Source organism: Equus asinus, chromosome 2 (assembly GCF_041296235.1).
Source record: "Equus asinus isolate D_3611 breed Donkey chromosome 2, EquAss-T2T_v2, whole genome shotgun sequence".
NCBI lineage: Eukaryota > Metazoa > Chordata > Mammalia > Perissodactyla > Equidae > Equus > Equus asinus.
The window spans coordinates 145,505,162-145,517,923 of NC_091791.1; the positions used below are offsets into that span (position 1 = coordinate 145,505,162).

At 46.6% G+C, this 12,762-nt stretch overlaps 1 pseudogene; it reads left to right on the plus strand.

The window, feature by feature from the left end:
• The first annotated feature begins 11,070 nt into the window (after positions 1 to 11,070).
• Positions 11,071 to 12,233, plus strand: LOC106837153 (T-complex protein 1 subunit delta pseudogene; annotated as a pseudogene).
• Positions 12,234 to 12,762: the final 529 nt, after the last annotated feature.

The following is a 12,762-nucleotide window of genomic DNA, read 5'->3' on the forward strand; positions in this document are numbered from 1 at the left end:
TGCTGAGTGGAGTTTTTTAATCAGCTTTTTCTTTAAAGAAGTTGGGGGCAAATCTACCAAGCCAGTTGTGAAGGGGCCAAAAGGGTGTGCCCCCCAGGTGTGCACAGCCCTGTTCAGCCCCTCCCCAGCCAGAGAAGAGAACGGTTAGGCAGGAGGGTGGTCAGGTAAGGATGCATGTGCTGACGGGTGTTTACGGGAAATCCCTGTGAACTGAAACCAAGGCGGCTGCTTTGGAGCGGGCGGCAGGCTTCACGGAAGTGGGGCCCAGCTGCCGGCCCTGTTCCAGAATGAGCCAGAGGCAGGGGCTCCATGTCCACTTCCCTCTTCCCCTCCCGTGACCCCCTCCACACCTTCCCTGGATCGTAAGTGGCTTAAAGGCAGCAGAAGGCTGTCAAGGCCTTTGCATCCTGGGCTCATAGCTGCTTGGCCAGCTGCCTAGAAGGTGGCATCACTGACACTAGGACTCATCTGTAAGTCAGAAGGGGGCACGGCATGGTGCCAAAGGATGTGCACCTAGGTTCAAACCCAGCTCTGTCACTTTTACGGGATAAATAATATCTAAATGTCTCTCAGCCTCAGTGTCCTCATCTATGAAGTGGGTCATATCACGTGACTAAAGCATGTCAAGTGCCTACCTCGGCTTCTGGTGCATCTTCAACAAGGGTTATTCCTCTGCTTCCTCCCTCCATCCCCGTTCCATCCCCTCCTCCCTTTCCTGGTCCCTTCCTCTCCCTTCTCTCTCTCTGCCCCCATCTCCTCCTCTCCCATCTCCTTGTCCCTTCCTCCTCCTCCCTTCTCCCCATTCCCCTTCCCCTTGTTTGGTTCTTCTCTCCCCATCTCCCCACCCTGCAAGCAGTCCCCACTCATGTATCAAATTAGTAATTATCATCAATTGAAGATTCATCTTGGCCAGTGGTTCTCAAAGTTTTTGGTCTTAGGATCCCTCTATACTCTTAAAAATTGTTGAGGACCCCAAAGAGCTTTTTGTTTATGTGGGTATCAGTATGTATTGTATTAGAAATTAAAACTGAGAAAAATTGTGGGGCTGGCCCGGTGGCACAGCGGTTAAGTTCGCGTGTTCTGCTTCTCGATGCCCTGGGGTTCGCTGGTTCGGATCCCGGGTGTGGACATGGCACCACTTGGCAAAAGCCATGCTGTGGTAGGCATCCCATGTATAAAGTAGAGGAAGATGGGCATGGATGTTCGCTCAGAGCCAGTCTTCCTCAGCAAAAAGAGGAGGATTGGCAGTAGTTAGCTCAGGGCTAATCTTCCTAAAAAAAAAAAAACTGAGAAAAATTGTAAAACACAAGAATACAGAAGCACACGTTCCATTGGTGATACTTTCACCACACATGAGAAGCCTTTGGGAAACTCCTGAGAATGAGAGTTTAAAAAGCCATATATGCAAAAAAAAAAAGGTATTATGAAAATAGTTTTGACCTTGGAGGACCCCCTGAAAGGGTCTCAGGGACCCCCAGGGTGAGGACCATTCTTTGAAGTCAGCTGATCTGGGTTAATGAGCCCTTTTCATGCACCCCTGTGTGAAACCTCAAACCTCCCTGAGGCCATTCAGGCCTTTTGGAAAAGGAGGAGGAAGAGACGAGGGTGCTAGAGGAGGGGCTGGAGGAGAGGCCCTCACAGGAGGCTTTGGGGTGACCACAAGCAATTTTGGAGGTCCCAGAGAGGCAGTGGGAAAGGCTAGAGACCAACTGGGGCCTGTGAACCACTGAAAATGGTTCGAAGGAGCACCCTGGGATCCTGGGGTAAACCCAGCTGATAGATGAGATTAGCTGGGCTTGGGGTTGGGGCCTCATTGCTGCCAGCTGGCTTCTCCTCCAGCCCAGGAGAGCTGACTGAGCAGGGATTTGTAGAGCTGCATTTCCCAAACTTTCTGCTGAGAAAAATCATCCAAATCAACAACAGGTTACAAATACAGATCCTTAAGGCCCCTCCCCTGAAGGTTTGGACTGGGCAGGACGGAGGTGGGCCAGGAGCTCCAATGAGGGAGTAAGTTGGGGAAACCTCTCAGGGAATCCTCTTGTCTCTGTGCACCGGAGCTTGACTGGCCTTCAGGACTGTCAGTCTCCACGGCGGGCTGACTTATGGCTATTTCTGGTGAAAGAAATGAAATTAATATGTCTGTATCATTGTAAAAAGGATACAAACCCTCTAGTGAGGAGATGGGACCAGGAATGATGCTTCAGTTAATTTAACCACATAAATAAACATGAATGACTACATGTAAGTGTGGTGTGTGACAACAGCACGTGCCTGTCTTTGACCCCAAGGTTATCTAACCAACACACCACTGGTGAACACTTAACTTTGTCATAAACCAGGAACCGTGAAGCAGGGGCCACTGTTTCCAAGCTGTCTGGGCTCCCCAATAACCGGCGGCCTCCCCCAACCAGGTCTGTACCCAAGAGAAATGAAGACATGTCCACACAGAAACTTGAACACAAATGTTCATAACAGCCCAAAGTCGAACAAAGTGACAACGGATGAACAAAATGTGGTCTATCCATACAAGGGGATATTATTTGGAAATAAAAAGGAATGAAGTACTGATTCATACTACAACACGGATGAACCTTGAAAACATTATGCTAAGTGAAAGAAGCCAGACACAAGGACCACATAGTGTATGATTCCGTTTATCTGAAATATCCAGAATAGGCAAACCCACAGAGACAGAAAGTAGATTAGTGGTTACTTAGGGCCGGGGGTGGGATGAATGGGGAGTGACTGCTAATGGGTACGGGATTTCCTTTGAGGTAATGGAATTAGATAGTAGTGAGGTGAATATACTAAAAAGCACTGAACTATAGACTTTAAAAGGGTGAATTATATTGCAGTAAAGTTGTTAAAGTATACATGGAAAAAACAGCAGGCAGTCTCTAGCTATTGTCAGTATTAAAGAGCAAACAAACAAACAAAACCCCCGAAACCACATAGGCAAGGCTTACCAAAATGTCGCACTTTGGTTTTTGGTTAAAAGTGGGACAAGTGGGCAAGGTAACCCTGGTTAGTTCATACCAACAATAAAAGCTGCTCTGTAAAGAGCCTTCACTGTGTGCCAGGCACCGTGCTAGCACTTGGCATACACTCACTCATATAATCTTCCTAACAGCTCTCTGATGCAGACAGCATATTACCTCCATTTTTTAGGCGGAGAAATTGAGGCTGGGAGAGCTGAGTAAATTGCTCCTGGTTGCACAGCTTCTAAGTGGCAGACCCAGAATTTTAACCAAGTCTGACTGCAAACTGCCACCTTGCATCGTGTGGATGGCAAATTCTGAATGGAGGTTAATTTATCGATTTGTTATTTAGTTCAACTGATAATTATTAAGAGTCAACCAATGGCAGGGCCAGAGGATTTACCGCTCACCCCCAAGCTACTCCAAATCTAAGAAAAAACTGTGCTTGCTGCTAAAATATAATGTTCAAAAAGGTAAAATCATGACACTCTTGCAAATAAAATATAGACATATGTCAAAACGTTTATTTAACTTAGTAATTAATGAGGGAACGCATAGATGTCAAAATGAGTCCAAATGGGAATGTGATGTACACAGTTTTATATTCCCGTCTGACAAAATTCATTTGGCTCGTAGAAAGGAACCACTGGCATTGGCAAGTCAGGCCCCCAGCAGTAGCGTTAGCCAGCTCAGCCTTTGTAGGGAGAATTCCATAGTTGTCACATCCTCTCTCCTGCCATGGCCACTTTGTTCATGGGCCCACAGAGCAAGAGATGCAGTAGCTGGCTAAAGAAGCTCTCTGACATCCACAGGGCACCGAATTTTGTCCATCTGATTGTTAAGAGGCTCCTCTGCAGTGGTTGCCATTTGGGGGCATTCACATGTTACATGAGTATCTTCACAGTCTGCTGGGAGCCGTGGCTACATCATTTGATCAGCTGTTTGACAGGGTCCAGCCGATTAACGCCGAGGGGTGCAGGGTCGCCCCTTGGTGAAGAATAACTGGCCAGCCCCTCACATAGTTCTGAAACCTGTGCTGCTTCTAATTGCCCTTCATTCCTTTTCCTTTCTTAACCTCCAGTTTTCACTCCTTTGGTTGGCTGCTTGGGAGGCACTACCTCCCGGGAAAATTAAATATAGTAAGAGAATGTGACCACCTGCAGGTAACTATCAAGATATTTTTCAGTTAATTATTGGAGGAGCACACAGTCCCATTTGAGACAATCAGAAAGGAATCCTGCCCAGATAAGATGTCGAATTAGGTTTATGGCCTCCATCTGGTTAATGTTTCCTTCTCCCTCCAGTTGTCTAAATATATTTGCATCGTCCTTCTAAGTTTGCTGGTTAATTGGATAATCAAGAAGTATCTACATATTATTCTTGCCCTTCTGCTTTCTGTTAAAATGTTATAGAGGTTTTCTCCTAAAAGCAATAAATAATAAATAATTGATGAGAAGGGCCAAGGGGTGCAAGAATGCCCTTCGGTGAAGAATGGCCGGCCGACACCCCTGATATTTTCTGAATTATATGCATGCTTTCTATCAAGGTTATGTCTATACTTATTTCTGTTTTTTATTCTTGAAGATATATAGTTTAGCTTAGCTTTTCAGCCCTTTACTTTACTAACAAAATGATACTTTCTCCGGCAGAGTGCTTAAGGGACTGTTAGCTCCACAATCTAAAAGACAAAGGAATGCTTTCACCCCCTAAAGGGCGCAAAAATGTAAAGATGTTTAACTGCCCGCTGAGAATGCAGATAGCCCTGGGGATAAGACACCCTGGAGTCGCTTTTGTTCCCATTAACCATCTACACTAATGGTGTAAATGATTGAGGGAGGCAGGGATGGCTCCACCAGGATGTAACCAGACGGACTGCTGTCCTGTCCGGAGGCCTGGACCTTCTCTCTTTGATTTAACTTTACCATGAATTACAACAGACACCTAGGTACCTATCTCCTTTAGCTTAGAGACAACAAACACTAGTTAATTGCGGAGAAGACTACCATTAACCTTATGCTATATAGAATGGAATGCTAATAAATATTCTTGTGCTCAATTTTTTTACTTCCTTATCTCTCTGAGAATATTTGTAGAACCATTTCTGTACTAATCCTGAAAAATATATAAACGACACTTGTGCACAGTAAAGTCGGACTTGCTAACACCAACCCAAGTCTCACGTCCCCTTTATTTTCTCCTCATTGCGCCGACGCCGTCCATCCCTCAGGAACCTGGACTCCGCCGGGGCGGGACCCCAGCAAGAGTCTGTGCCCGTTCAGAGGGGTCCAGCCACATACCTCTTTCTAAGATTTCCTTGTCACCAATCTTCCAATCCTCTTCCTTTCAAGGCTCTGACCATCCAGCAAAACCATCAGCAACTGCCCATGAATCAATGTAGATCTGTACTCTGGCCCTCTCTCACCCCAGACATAGTGGACAATCAAATATCCGGCTTGAATTTCTGCCCACTGGGAGGATTTTCCTTCACCACTGTCTTCACAGTCATCCCTGAGTGGGGCTGGAATGCTACAGCTGTCCACTTTCATGTGATACTAGCATATCACATAGACCCATCTATAATCCAGGCTGGAGTTTTTCTCCATCAGTCAACTGTCATAAGCAACCCCCTGGAGCCCATAGGCATGGGATAAGGGAGGAGGCAATGCCACAGGAGTTGGTGTTGCAGGAGCCTGAGCCATCTGCTCATGCAATTTACTTGTACCTAATAGACCTGCCTGAGTTCAGCCCCTTATATACCATTTCCACTTGATGAGAGATTGCTGCTGCGCACACCCAACCTTATAACTAGGGAGGTCAGACAATATCGATATCATAATGAGAACTCAAGCTGCATGATCACCTGATGTCCCATGGTTAGGCATTCAGTGCCTGCTTCTCTAAAGGAGAATAGTGATATGTAGAAAAGGACAGATTTGCTTAAAAATCCTAGAGGTCTGTACTGTAATTCTCCTATTGGTGCTTGCTAGAGGCTCCATACAGCCTCTCTGTTTGACACTTCAAGTACCATTGGATCTGTTGGATCATAAGACCCACGTGGTGGAGCAACTTGTGTAGCAGCCTGGACGTGCTGCAGGGCCTTCTCTTGTTCTGCTCCCCCAGCCACCAGCCTGTATACGGGCTGAAGTCACACACTCAATTGTGGTGTATGTTGCCTCCAAAATCCAAAATGACCTATCAAGCATTGTGCCTCTTTTTTCTTGGAGGTGATACAAGATAAAGCAACTCATCTTTCACCCGGGGCAGGATATTTCAACATGCTTCAGACCACTGAACCCCAAGGAATTCTGCTACTGGTACCAATTACGTATCATTCTGGGTCCAATCAGGAGAAAGAAGCCATAGTGTAACATAAACAGCGAAAGATTACTATAAGAAGTATTAACTGTAACAGGAGATTGGAGTATTGAGGGACTGGCCAGGAAAAAGAGAACTCTAAGCAATGTAAGAATGGCAGCCCTAGGAAGCAACCGCTATCATAAAGCTGAAACTCCCTCAACTTCTCCTAATATAGTGATAAACTCTACCATGATGGTCTGTTTCTTTGTCCCAGTATTAGACTGTAGAGTCCTTGAGAGCAGGGACTATATGTCTTATTCTCCATTACATCTCCAGTGCTAAGAGGGGGAGGCCTAGCATCTATCATAGGCTCTGAATAAATATGAGTGAATGAAGCCAATATTGGCACTCTAGCAGCCTAAACGAAACTTAGCCTGTTTCCTGCCACATAGGCCAGGCCCAAAGAAAGCTATCTCCAACACACACCTGGATGCTTCGGTCCAATCGGAGATGCTGATAATCCTCGCAAGGGAGCCACCAGTGGAGAGCTGGCTAATAACCCCGAAAGAGTCTCTGCCCCTGATAGCTACATGAACACATGCACGCCGCTGGGCCTCGCCTCCCAGTCTGGACCAAGTGCAGGTGGGAATCCGTCAAAGGCTCCTCTCCAGACCTAAAACAACAACGGACTGGGCAGGACCTAGAAAGCAGGCGGGGGTCGAGCGGGCAGAGGCCCAGCCGTGGCGGAGGCGCTGAGGGAGCATACGGCGCTACTGCTGATCGACTACCTGCAGAGCCTCGCCCGGGAGCCGGCCACGCCCGAGGTGGCCATGCTGCGCAGCATGGCCGCCCAGATACAGCCCCGCAACCAGCGTGTTCTTTCCCGCTACCGCGGCTTCCGCGGGGACCACGTCGGGCTGGTGGCACGGATGGCGCAGGCGATCTTCGGAGACCGCCACGTCCCCAGCTGGGGCCGCGTAGCGGCGCTCTTGACCTTGGCGGGGACGCTGCTGGAGAGACCCCCGCGGGGAACCTACCGAAAGCCGAAGCGGGGCTACAAGCTGGAGCTGAAGGAGTGGAAGGCCGGCGTGGACCGGGACTGGCTGCGCGCCTGGTGGACTTCCTGTGCGCATGGCTCAAGGGGCGGCACCGCGCCTGGCTGGAGGCGCACTATGGCTGGGTGGCGCGGGGAGCCGGGTCTCTGCGGGGCTGGCCCCGTGGGACGTTGGGTATGAAGTCCGGCTGTCTCCTCTCTTGGCGCAGTCCGACTGGCAGATACCGGCCTTGCTCTCTTCTTAACCCAGTCTGAAGCAGCCGCGCACGACTTGGGTTTGCTCTCCGTGGCCTTGCCCTTTCCTTGCCCGCCCTCGGGGTTTTAGGATGCGCCCACGTTAGGTCTGGATGATTTAGGCTACAGAGATGCCCGTACTGGTATAGGTAGTAATGGCGTGTCCCAGGTCAGATGGATTCTTTCTCCTCTGCCTGTTAAAGGCACCTTTGGAGAGACTCAGACTCATGGCACCCCCGCCACAGGTCTGCAGGCCGGAGAGCACCAGCCTAAACCAGCAGAGTGAAAAGGCATCCCCTTGTCCAGCCCAGACACCTCTCAGAAACGGCCGAGGCCAGAGGTGTTGGAGGGCGTGCGCCGGCACTCTGTGGTCGTTCTGACTCAGAGTTCCTTAACTTCGAATCCAATGCGCCGAGACCTCAGTTGGGAGATGGACAAGCGCCCTGGCTTTCAGCTGTAGGTCGTTGATCTGTTGTCTAGGCCAGAGCGGCACACCCTCGGCCTGCAGCTCCTAAACCCAGCTCGTTCAAGGAAAGCCCGCGGCCCTTCCGTAAGAGGGTAGCCTGCCTCTTAGGTTCTGAGCTAGACCCCTTTTCTTTCCTCTCTTCCTTACTGGAGCTGAAGCAAGGACTGCAGTGACGCAGGTTGTAGAATAAATACAGCCAAACTACTAAAACCAGTGATGTAAAAAAAAAAAAAAAGAATCCAAGGAACTCGGGAAGATGCTGCAGTAGATTTAGCCTCCTGTCGGCAGTTTCCCATTAGGCCTGTGGTGTTGAACTGGGCTCCATTTGTGGAGGAGAGGTGGCACTGCATCAGAACCTCGACGTTATGAACAGTTTTAGGTGTTAGCATCAACTCCTGCCTTCTTTATACTGTGTGTGTGTTGGTCTTCAACCATCAAGCCCTGTGAACTTAAGAACCCCAGGGGCTGGCCCCGTGGCCGAGTGGTTAAGTTCGCGCGCTCCGCTGCAGGCGGCCCAGTGTTTCGTTGGTTTGAATCCTGGGCGCGGACATGGCACAGCTCATCAAACCACGCTGAGGCACTGTCCCACATGCCACAATTAGGAGGACCCACGACGAAGAATATACAACTATGTACCGGGGGGATTTGAGGAGAAAAAGGAAAAAATAAAATCTTTAAAAAAAAAAAAAGAACCCCACCTGCACCATTGTCTTAATAAGGCATTTGGCTCCTAAGGACCCTATGCACTTATAAAGGAAATTGATGGGGAGAAGGGCATTGTTTTTGTTTTCATCTTTTGGCTGATCGACATTGAGTAAGGAATAATCTTTTAACATCAAGAAGCCGGAATTCTCCAGTTGAGTAAACAGGACACCCCCAGGCCTCTCCCAGGTGCCATTTAAATGCCGCAGTCTGGACTTTTAATTCCCTCCCTCTCTATTTTTCTGAAGGGAGCGGCCTGCTGTATTGTCTCAGGTGATAACTTTTAATCTAATGATTTAACACTTTCCTAAATGGCATGGGTCCTTTGCTCAGGAAAGAACCTGATATAGGAGCCTACTTTCCTCTTGACTTTTCAAAGAAGTGAGTCAAATGATGAGTAATCCTGCTCTAAGTGACAAAGTGTCCCCTATGTCCTGCTGTCCCCTGTGTTGGACGACTTCTTACAAATCCTAACTCATCACATCTTCCTAATTACAGGTTGCCTGTTGCTCAGTATTTTTTTGACTTTTTAAATCCGGAAGTTCTCTTATGTTTAGTCTAGAACCTCCTGTGTATCTTATCGAGTTCAGGTTTTGAGCATTGTGAAGCAATCCAATTCTTCTCTTCTCCCTCCCCCTTGTAGGATGGCTTTTGTGTCTTCTCACTCACACTGCCAGCTTCTCAGAGGATACTGCTGGTCCGGTTTCTTCTGTCATGCTTTTCAGCATCAATCTTAATCTACCTCTGCACAAAATTATCGTGAGTTCTAAAGTTTTTAACCCATTTCTGCCTGCCTAACTGTGACCAACCGAGTGAATTTGAGATGTGAAAGAACAGAACAGCATAACCCACCTTCTCAGACGTCTTTACCCTCCTTCACTTAAGGAGTCCCGCAGTGATGACTCAGCCAGGGTTGTAACTGCTGACCAGTGCCCAGAGGTGTTAAGACCAAGGCACAAATGGCTCCCCTTTGAGTGGGGGAAGTGGGAAGGCTGAAGGCTTATTGCTCCGAAGAATTACAGAAGAAACTGCATTCCATTAAATAGGAATATGGTGCTATTTGCTACATTTGGATGAGAGTGGATGTGAGTCTCTGTCCAGGAATTCACATGCTGCTGCTGACTAATTTTTTTTTTTTAAAGATTTTATTTTTTCATTTTTCTCCCCAAAGCCCCCCGGTACATAGTTGTATATTCTTTGTTGTGGGTCCTTCTAGTTGTGGCATGTGAGACGCTGCCTCAGCGTGGTCTGATGAGCAGTGCCATGTCCGCGCCCAGGATTCGAACCAACGAAACACTGGGCCGCCTGCAGCGGAGTGCGTGAACTTAACCACTCGGCCACGGGGCCAGCCCCAGCTGCTGACTAATTTATCAAGGCAGTGGGTCAGGGCGAAATGATCCCCAAAGTGCTCCAGGTCCCAGTTTAACAAAGAATGTAGAATTCAAACCTTTTGTAAGGTATTCTTTCTAAATCTGTTGAAATCTAATTCCTGGGACTTCTAGGTTTCTAGAGTTAATATATTAAGAATTTATTTTTCTGCCTTCAATAAATCATTAAATATCTTCAGAGTTTTAATATATATATGCATCTTTTTAAAAAAAGAAACTTAGTTGGTTTTCCTTGGGATTCAATCAGCCCTTATTCTTAGGAGTAACTTGAATTGATGACAATTTCCTTTTTTATTGTCTCTTTAAATACAAGACGTACAATTCTTTATTTTAACCATTTAGTCGATGCACAAGCTCATAAAAAGGCCCTCTCTCCCTCCTCCCATTCTGCAGTCAGCCCATCTACCTGCAAGGTGATGGAGAGGAAGAATTTTTCTTCTGCCATCTTAGGTTCTATGCCTGAGCCCTGTAAATTTAGCAGACAATAGATTAACAGGAGAAAAACATACAAATTTTATTTAATGTTAATGTTTTTATAGGGGACTTCATAGAAAAGAAGTGAAAACTCCAAAGAAGTGGTTAGATTCAAGGCTTATATACCATTTTAACAAAGGGTGATAAATTGTGGAGAAGTGACCAGACAGGAAAGGGGTTTGGCCTTCCAGGGGTGGTATATTGTGGGAAAGTGATTAGGAAATATATGTGGGAAACAAATGGGAAGATCAGGGTTATTCTAGTAAAGTTTGTACAGACTCATCTTGGTATTGACTCCTGTCTCCAGTGATGAGAGTGTTCTCTCCCCTTCCGGGTACAATAGAGCACCATTCTCACAGGAAATCTATGCCCTGCTTTTAGGCGGTGGAGGGGGGGAGGGGGGAGGGGTGAAATGGGTGAGTTGTTTTTGTGTGTTTTTTTAGTTTAAAGAAATTGTTATTAAAAAGATAATAACTTGGTGGGACAATTGATGACTGGAAGTTGGTGGAAGGGCTTGTTCTCACCCAAAATTGGTGGCTAATTCTGACAAAACCAGAGTTGAAAAGACTAAGATTGGGCTTATTCAGTTTAGCTTATCTGCTCCCAGAACAGATATGGATAATCAAACAGTAATTTCTGATATGCGCGGATGGACTGAGAGCTTCGAGAGGAGAGAGCCTGCATTCTATATTTAGTGAACCAAATTTTAAAAACAGGATATAGTATGCTTCTCATATAGAAGTCTATTCTTAAGAGAGGCTCTTAGTGATCTTTCATTACATCTCATTAACAAAATGAAGTTGATGGTTAAGGATACGGAAAATGAAGACGTTGAAGTTGTTTGTAAGACAGTTGGAAACAACCCAGTTGCTCATTTTGACCAATTCACTCCTGACCTGCTGGGTTTGGCTGAGTTAGCTGAGGGGGTCCATTTAAATGGTTCTGGCAAACTACTCAAGGTTACAGGCTGTGCACGCCCTGGAAAAAGTTACAGTTGCTGTTCTTGGTTCTAAAAAATTGGTGATTGAAGAAGCTGAGCGCTCCATTCACGACGTGTGATGTGTTATTCGCTGTTTAGTGAAGAGGAGAGCTCTTATTGCATGACATGGTGCACCAGAACTAGAGTTGGCCCTATGGTTAACTGAGTATTCATGAACATTGAGTGGATGGGATCCTGCTGCGTTCGTGCCTTTGCAGGTGTTATGGAGGTCATTCTACCGACGCTATCTGAAACTGCTGGCCTGAGTCCCGTTTCTGCAGTAACAGAACTAAGGAACCGGCATGCCCAGGGAGAAAAACTACAGGCATTAATGTCCAAAAGGATGGTATTTCCAGTGTTTTGGAGGAACTGGTTGTCCAGCCTTTGTTGGTTTCAGTCAGTGTGCTGACTCTAGCAACTGATACTGTCTGGATCAGTCTGCAAATTGATGATGTGGTAAACGTGGTAATCTGGATATCGCTGGCTGGCACCATCATGGCCTCGGATAGTGTGGCCAGAGTGGAAGACGGCCTGCATGTTCCTTATTTTTTGGAGGATTGTTTCCTCTTTGAATTTCTGGGCTTGATCTTCCATTTGGCATTTGTTTGAAATTGTACCGACACAATGAAAATATTAAATGTTTGCTTTCAAAACAGAGTTTGGTGTCCCGCCAGACCGTCCTGGCCATTATTAGACTTGCATTTATTAAACAAGTGGACCAGATCTTTTGACTCGTCTTATGAGCCCTTCCTCTTCAGAATGCCTTGCTGTTCTGACTGTCGCAGTGGATGCTGCATTATGGCAGGATAAACTGACTTAACCTTCCATCACTGTGCATTTTAGGCTGTTTTTCCTCTTATAGGCTTTGGAAACCATGTTGCATGGGATTTTTTTGTGCATAGCCGTGTGTGATTATGTCTGTAGGAGAGAATCCTAGAAAGAGATTGTCACAGTTTATATGTATTAAAATTTGGCTACTACCAAATTATTATTTAAAATAGGTTCTACCAATCCAGACTCACACCAGGGTAGGGAATGCTCAGCTCTTCACACTCTTGCCTGTGTTAAATCATCCTCAATTTTTGCCTTTATGGCTTTTGGCATTTGGAAGGTCATTCTTGTCCCAAGATTATAAAGAAAGTATTCTATGTCCTCAGTCACTGATTCCTTCTGGAATTCTTTCAGTGTAG